This window comes from Mustela nivalis (assembly GCF_964662115.1).
Source record: "Mustela nivalis genome assembly, contig: HAP1_SCAFFOLD_737, whole genome shotgun sequence".
Classification (NCBI taxonomy): domain Eukaryota; kingdom Metazoa; phylum Chordata; class Mammalia; order Carnivora; family Mustelidae; genus Mustela; species Mustela nivalis.
In genome coordinates, this window is record NW_028135926.1 from 343,999 (window position 1) to 352,744 (window position 8,746).

Genomic DNA, 8,746 nt, shown 5'->3' on the forward strand with positions numbered 1-8,746 from the left:
GCAGAGAAAGGAGGAAAGCCTGCCCTGGAAGGAAAGCAGAGCTGTGGGGGCAGAGTGGGTGGGTGGTGGTGGGCACGTGGGGAGAGCAGGCAGCCTGGGAGAGAGAAATCAGGGAGCTTGGGAAGGGGAGAGCCTCGGGATGGGGAGAACAGAGCTTAGAGTAAAGGAAATACAAAGTCAAGGTAAGCACAGCTATCTTCACCGATTTTCTCAGGATTGGCTGTACAACCTTCCAGAACAATGCTGATTACAAATTAGCCGCTTCATACATTGCTGGGTACAGACACTAGCCCCTCGAATGAATCACCTCGCTCTGTGCCTACCACTGCCAGAACATACTGAACCTTCCCAGAGGTGGTCTGACCACAGGCAGGGCCTCAGGGCCCATCCATCTCTGAGTTACAGAGAAGGTGAGTGGCATGGGTATTTCTGGAAAACCAGAGAAACTTCTTTTGATTCAGAAGGAACTCTTCCCTCTGTTGAAAAAGAAGAAGGAGGAGGAGAAAGAGAAGGAGAAGGAGGAGGAGAGGAAGAAGAAGGAAGAGGAAGAGGAAGAAGAAGAGAAGCCTCTGATACTAATGACAGAGATTAAAAGAACATTCTCAAAGATTGTCGAGGCAATTGCAGTAAAATGTCAACAATGGCTGGAAATAAGTCAATACAATTTCTCTACCTGAAAATATAAATGTTCCAGAGATGATTTATTTGACCATAAATTATTTTCAGGCACCCAGTGTTTCCTCTTTTCCATTGTACATATTTTTAAATGACTGTCGCTTTTATGAATGAAGACTGAAGTGCTCAGGTAATTTAAACCTTTTTGACATACGTATTTTTTTTTTTTTCTAAAATGGTTAAGGAGAAAGAATACTTGGCTTCTGGGGGCAGGAATTGCTTGGCAGGTCCAGATGGTTTTGCCAAACGATGTGAAGACGTTCAGGCAAGGGAAGCACACGGTATTGGATTGCACCCGCTTTGTTTGCCCGTGTGCACGGAGGCAAGGAGTCAACCCGGGATTCCGCCCTATCTTATCCACCCAATCTTATGAGGTGGTAAATCTGTCCTTTGATCTTGTCAACAATGTGGAAAGTTGGAGACAGCTGCCACCCCCCCCCCAGTCAGTAGGGCCTCACCATACCCTCATAAAACATTTATGAAACCTGTAATAAACAGGCCTGATAAGGAAGAAGGCTCAAGATTTCAAAAGTCAGCAGCTCCACTGAAGAATGCCCTCTCTACCTCCAATGTTCCTTTATTTGAAGGGCAAACACAAACCATCAATTCCCACTGGCTGTAAAGTTTCTGAGCAAAGTGTTTCACCAAACCCCGAGATTAGCAGAATCTGTTTGGAGTCTTACCCACATTCAGAAATCACCTCCCCTCCCCTGGCCCAGATTCTCTGCACTGATACGGGTGGGCACAGGGGGGCCGGGCAAGGCAAAGGGCTAGGCCAGAGTGACCATAAAAGTTCAGTCACGGAGAAATAAAGAGTCATTTGTTGCCACAAAGTAAACTGACATCCTACAATTGAGTTTAGAAAAAAGAAAAAGGTGCAGCATTTTAGTAACACGTCATAAACTATAATTTTGGGATATTTACTTTAATTTCTGTTTTATTTTCTGTGTTTAGCAGACGTAGACAGACGAATTATTCCCCACTCCAAGAATTTTCTTAGCTGACTTTCTTGGGAAAGTATCAAACCAGTTGAGTTGCTTACACCAGAGGTCTTCAAAGAATCAAGAAAGGAGAGCCAGGAGTACGAGAGGGAAATACACGAAGTGAGGCTGGAAACTCTTCAGGGCAGGGAACGTTGTTGGTTTGCCTAGGACAGGAAGAGGAAAAGCACTGGAAGTATTTGTTGAATGATGAATAGGTAAAGGAAAGAAAGACTGAGCCACAGGACCAACTTTCCAGGAGAGGTAAACAGCACACTTGAGCAGAGAGAGACAGACAGACAGACAGCAGAAAACTCACACACCACTGGAACACCCTTGTCTATACAGTGCCTTGGATTCAAGATGATACAGGTGACAGGCAAAGGATAATTGAAGTGGTTGGGGAAAAAATGTCTAGGACTTTCATTTTTTCTCCCCCATGAACCATGACAAAAGAAAGAGAAAGGAGGAGGAGGACCTTCAGGAAAGCCTACGGAACTGACCCCTCCAGGCTGAGCAACTCCCCACATGGAAGCATAGATCCCCAGGCTGGGGAGACGTCCCCCATGTCTACCTCCTAGGCAGCCATCTGTTGGGAAGCTCAGCTCATGTCTGTCTTCATTCTCACACTTGTCTTGTAGCTTGACATAAAGGAGATTCCTATACCTCGTTACACATGAGCCCTCGGGTGGTGTGTGTTCTGTGCGTCTTCTATGTGTTTTCCATTCAATTTTCCTGAGGTCAGGACAGTAAGAGGCCACCTTGACCAACATCATCATGTACCTGCCCCATCCCCAGGCACCTGACGCTAATGATAATGGTGGTCCAGGGAGCAGTGCTAAAGGATTGGGAGCTGGAGGCGCTCTTGCCTTCAAGATCTGTCCCTAGTTCAGCGGCCTGGAATGATGCCTGGCAGGTGGGCTCCACGAGCATGTGGGCTCTGGTGGGCTCCACTCTTCCAGTCACTGGGGATGAGAGTGCCTAGGCTAGTGGAAGAAGTAGAGAAGGGGGGCAGATGTAACTGGGGACCAAGGGTAACACAGTTGGCAGTGTCTGAGATGTCCCAAAGTGCTGGTCATCACCATTGGTCAATAGTGGTTTGGCCAAAACCCATTAAGGTAGGCAGAAATGAAGTAATCATTCTACAAGACATAAGACCCTTTTAGTTAGTAGGCCATGGTCTTTAGGTTCATATCTGAAGTGTCCGCAAATGCTTGTGGGACAAGGGACCACAGATGGATTTTCACAAAGCATTTCCCTCAAGTAAGCAGTGGTCATTCATGAAGTCCCATCAGATGTGTCCTTCCCTGTCTGCTGCTGTCTCCAGACCCCAGAAAGCCAGTGCCGGAAACCACCACTTCCGGGAGGAGAAGAGGGCTGGCCTCTCAGGGAGGGCTGTGTCGGGGAGGGAGGTGAGGAGGAGGCCACCCTGCAGAACAGGTGCACAGGTGCCCCTAGGACAGGGGGCTGCCCCAGCATTCTCCACAAGTCAAGAAACAGGGAAGTATAGTGGTCCAGAGCGCAGTCTGTCATCTGCCCAGGCTCCCAACCCGGCTCTCACACTCACTACCCTTGTGAACGTGAGAATCAAACAATGGGCCTCCATTGTCTCATCTATAACATTAGGATGATCAAACCAGTTTGGGCCACATCGCTGGGAGGGAGCGATGAGACGGGGTGGTAAGGCATTTAGAAAGCTTGCCATCCCCACGATTGTTCCGGGAATGTCACCAGCACGTTTGCTTCTTGGAGCTCAGAATAAATAGCTTGTATGCACTTTTCATGTCCAAGAAGATGCGTTATGAAGCTGGGTTTTGCCCTCAATTTGGCTTGTCCCGCTTCTGCTGCCGCTTCTGTCCACCCTCGCATCTCCCACCTACATCCCTGAACAATTGCAGCTTTCTGTCTTTCAGTATTGTCCACTTAATGATCACAGAAAACATATCAAGTCGGGGCCATTTTCTCCATTTTACAGGTGAGACCAGAGTCGTGGGCAAATCTGGGGTTTAGAGCATGGCTGGTCAGGGCACGGAACCCGGCGGTGAAGCTTGTCCCTGCTTGTATGTGACCAAATGAGACACACTGAGGAGGTGACACGTTCCTTTATGCAGATTCGCTGGGGACAGGGAAGGGCCCGCCACCGTTCACACCCTGTGGTTTCCCGTCTTCACCCAGGCATCCCCTCCAGGGCTCGCCATGCAGCCCCAGTGTGTCACCCATGGATCTTGGCACCCCCCACCTTCCTTTCATACCAGTGTGGGAGGGGGAACTGGAGGAAAAGTTATTGTTCAATGGGCACAAAGTCTCAGTTTTGCAAAGTGAAAAATTCTGGAAATTGCTTGCACGACACTACTGAATCGTACACTTAAAAATGATTAAGGGGCACCTGGGTGGCTCAGTTCCTTAAGCATCTGCCTTCGGCTCAGGTCATGATCTTGGGGTCCTGGGATAGAACCCCGAGTTGGGCTTCCTGCTCAGCAGGGAGTCTGCTTCTCCATCTGCCTCTGCCGCTCACCCTGCTCACACACACACATGCACACTCTCTCTCTCTCAAATAAATAAATAAAAATCTTTTTAAAAATGAGTAAGATGGTAAACGTTATATTATATGTGTTTTATCACAATTTTTAAAAAGTTTGGGCCTTAGATCTGGCACCCTTAGACACAGTGGACTGCCACCATCCTCGTCTGGGGAGGAAGCTCAGTATGCTGTCCCCCACCCCGTGCCCTAAGGGGGTGCTCAGCTTGGTGGCCTGGTGCAGAGCTGCTTGTGCTCAGAGGAAGGGCTCCCTTTCCTAATTTGTACAAAGCTGCCACTAGTTCCACCAACCCTGTGCCCACAGGCTGTGTCTGCCCAGAGGGGTACCGTGCCCGTATCCCACAGGCTCTGGGAGGGCTCAGGGGTGCCCTGATGCCTGTTTCTCTCCCAGCTTGTCTGGGAACTTCCCAGAGCAGGGATCATGTTTACTTTTCTACATATTTCCAGCTGCTCACTCAGGGCCCTGCACACAGTCAGAGCTTAATAAATACTTGTGGAAAGGAGAAGAGAAGGAAGGCAAAGAAAGGCAGAGAGAGAGAGAGAGATGGAGGAACAGGCAGAATGGATGCACGGAGGGAAGATACAGAAGCCTTTGGGGGGGGGATACAGGTAGATGTGTCTCAATCTCTAGTTTGTGTGTGTCCTAATGGCCTGAGAACCAAGGGGGTTCTTCTGGGGTCTCTGAACTTCCCATGGATTACAGGGGTTTTATTTTAGAGTTTCATGTGTCCTTCCCTCATCTCTCTACCCTGAATTCTGAGACCAGCAGTGGGCTAGAGGGTAACCCAAGTCCTCACTGGCCCTGGGCGTTTCAGAGCCCTTGCTATGCCCTGAATGGCCCCATGGTCATGATCACAGCAAATGTCCCAGTGCCTCCAAAACCCTTGTCACCCTGCTCCCACTGGGGCCCTTCTGCTCCCAGCTGCTCCCCCACTGCGTCTCCACATCTAGGGCGAGAAACTCACAAGGGCCCCGTCCCCGTGGAGGTGATGTGTTTCTCGTTCCCCACCACCTCTCATCCCCGTACCTCCTCCCCTCGCCCCTCCTGGGCCTCCCGCAGCTCCCATCTCCACAGCCCACCCTTGGTGGGCCCCATTATCTGCAGAGTTGGTTCCCAGGCGATAAAGCAGCTCAGGTCAGGCAGAGGGGAGATTTGTGGACCTGCCGAAGCTCAGGGATTTTCCTAGCTCGTCACCCTGCTGTTTGCCCACCTGTCATGTCAGCTTTGTGACAAGGCGGACATGAAATGTGGGGGGGAGGGTGCATTTTTGGCAGAAGAGGTAATAGGCTGCCGGCTATACACACGCCCATACACTTTTCGGTTGCAGCCCTGGGCCTGCCCTGCTGCCCCGGTCCTCTGTTAATGCGTAACCAGTGACAACTACTCTCGAGACAGGTGCACAAGTCTCACCCTCCATCTCTCCTTCCCACTCCTCCACATGGGCCAAAAGAGAGGCATTGGAGAGCACCCAGTTCAGCCGCCGCAGCCCTTGGCCTGCCCCACAAGGGCCTGCTCTCCCAGGCCTTGGGCCTCCAGCTGCGGGTGGGAGCAGTCACCAGGCACAGGTGTGGCTCAGTGCCTGACCTCTGAACTCCACAGGACAGGCATCAGGACCAGGTGTGGTGGTTTCATGGGCAGAGAAGAAAGGGCACCTCGAAGACTAAGGGACAACAGCCGAGGGATGAACACCATCACCTTGTCCCGGGGTCGCGGCCCCAGTGAAGCCCGTGGTGAAGACGCCAACGAGAGCGTCTTTCTGGGAGGTGGCTTTCCCCAAACCCAAGACTTGATGATAAGCCCTTCCTTCCAAGAAGAGGAGGCTTAGTGCTTATCTTTCTGGCCCCGCACATCCTAGGACGCGGAGGCCCCGCACCACTTGAGTGAAACTCATTCCAGCGAGATTTTTTTTTTTTTTTTGGTACTTTGGTATCCTGCAAGGAAGGTCTCCAGCAACTTTCTTCAAGTGCAGGACTTAGGCCTCCTTGAAACTAGAGGGGATTTCAAAGCCCCAGCTATGTATGCATTATGGCGCGTAGCAAGGACTTCAAGAGAGTTCTTGGACTGAGAAAGCAGGGCCAACACAGAGGGAAAGTAATAATAATAAGGACTCTAAGATGAAGGCTGTAGGAAGCCTCCATGCTCTAAAAAATTGCAGTGTCTGCTGGGGACTAACCCAATTTTCAGATAGAAGTGAAGGCACAAAGAAGATGTGTGTGGTTGTCAAGGGTCAAGATGGCGCCATGAACAGGCAGCCCAGCTCCGGCTTCTGCACCTTCCTTTGAACTATGCAAGTATTCTCATCCACTGCCAGGGTCCCAACCTTTTCACACTGCCTGTCTCTCCTTTATCTTCGGCTCCACCTCCCTCCCTGAACTAAAGATTAGAGTCATCATTTCTACCTCATACCAAAGCCAGGAAGACTCTTTTCCACACTACAAATTGTTCTTGTAGAAAAGGAGCCATGGAAGGGGCACCTCGGTGGCTCAGTCGGTTAAGCGTCCAACTGTGGGTTTCAGCTCAGGTCATGATCTCAGAGTCCTGGGGTCAAGGCTGGAGTCGAGCTGTGAGCTCGGTGGGGAGTCTGCTTGAGGATTCTCTCCCTCTTCCTCTCCCTCTGCCTCTGTCTCCCCTACCCAGCTTGTACACATTCTCTCTCTCAAATAAATAAAAAATCTTTAAAAAAAGAAAGAAAGAGAGAGAGAGAGAGAAGAAAGAAAGAGAGAGAGATAAGAAAAGAAAGAAAGAGAGAAGCGGAGCCGTGTATATTTCCTTGAAAATACTGGTACTGATTCCTACTGACACACCCATCACATATTACTCAAAGCTGCCCCACGATGTTACCAAATATTGACATCCTGCGCTGGGTGAGGAGGTAGCCGTAGTGAAGTAAGAGCAGTACTCAGTTCTGGAATCTTCTTACTTCAGGAGGCCAATCACTGAGCAGTGTTCTTATATTCTTTCCTTCGTTATCTGATTTACCAATAACTTCTGTTAAGACGCCACCCAGAGTAAACCATTTCCAGTTCCAGTCAGGGTCTGTTGGGTAAGTCCGTTTTTACATTTTTCAGATGTGTGTGATAATATTGAGCTACTTTTAAGTACGTTATACTTAAAAATGGCCACAACATCACGTGTTCCTGGTGGACACAACAGCACCACCTGTGAAGTAAGTATTCTTGAAAGAGAGAGAGAGAGCAAGGACTGAAGAGAGGCAGGGAGGCAGGCAGGGAGGGAGGGAGGGAGGAAGGAGAGAAAGTGCGAGAGAGGAAAGAGAGAAAGAGAGAGAGATGAGGGAAGGAAGGAAGGAAGAAAAAGGGAGGAAAGAAGGAAGGGGGGAAGGAAAGAAAAGGGAAGGGAAGAGAAGGGAAGGGAAAGAGAAAATCAAGCCCAGCCAAGCTTCTAGATCTAACTACTAGTATAGAGGAAACACAGGACTCCGGAGGAAAAAATGTCAACTGACACCCAGGGTTGTAGTAGCAGAATCCGGGATGTGGGAAGCCGGACATCAGGTGATGCCTGTCATAGCTGGTGACGTGCACAAGGGAGGTCGTTGCATTATTTGCTCTGCCTTTGGGAATGTGTGAAAACTGTCTAATAAAGGCTTAAAAATACCTGCAAGTGTTTGGCTCATACACACAAGCCCTCCTTTCCCTGCCGACCATGAACTAGCACAGTTCTCAGGCATGGGCAGGGAGTCACGCCAAAGGCTGTGTCCTCCATGAACTGGCCATCCTTGGGTCTAACCGAGATGAAACACTGGATGTGGACAGATGCAGAGGGTGATGCCATCGGGCGTTCTCAGACCTGGGTTCTCCATCTGACTCCGCTCTCCACCAGCTTGAGGAACTTTGGGCAAATCACTTACCCTCTCTCTGAGCACCCATTTTTTTTCTCTACCAAAAGAACCACTCATTCAGCAAACACTTGAGGTGGATGCGGAAACAAGGTAGACAATTGTCCCCGCACTCAAAGAGCAAGAAGTGTGCCCAAGGAATCCATTACATAAGGTGGGTGGGAGAAGGACCATTCGAGAGCTAAGGGCACCAAGGGATTCTGAACCCAAGAGAATCTCTTCTCTCTCAGTCTCAGGGAGGGCTCCCTGGAGCAGGTGGCATTTGAGCTGAAGCCTGACAGGTAGGATTTCAGCAGAGTCCAGGAAGAGGAGGGCGAGCCAGCAGAGGGAGTCCGAGCCGGAGGGATCCAAAGGAAGTGATCTATGGTGCCTGTCTGGGAAGCCAGGGCAGGGCAGGCTGTGGAGGCCCTGAATGCCCGCCCACTGTGGTGGAAACTTCTGTGGAAGGCAATAGGGAGCCCCCTGGACTCTTGAGGAGAGAGATGCTTTGATCAGGATGGTTTTTAAAGATTATACAGAGTGGATGGATTAAGGAGAAAGATTGGATCCTATTTACAGCAGGAGAGAGGAGGCCTAGCTCAGCCGGTCTACAAGCCACCTCTGAGGGTAAAAATGCAGAACATGCCTGCAAGGACGGCAGGGCTTTCTTCTCCCAGGGAGAGTGTGTGCGTGTACGCGTGCGCGTTCGAGCACACACA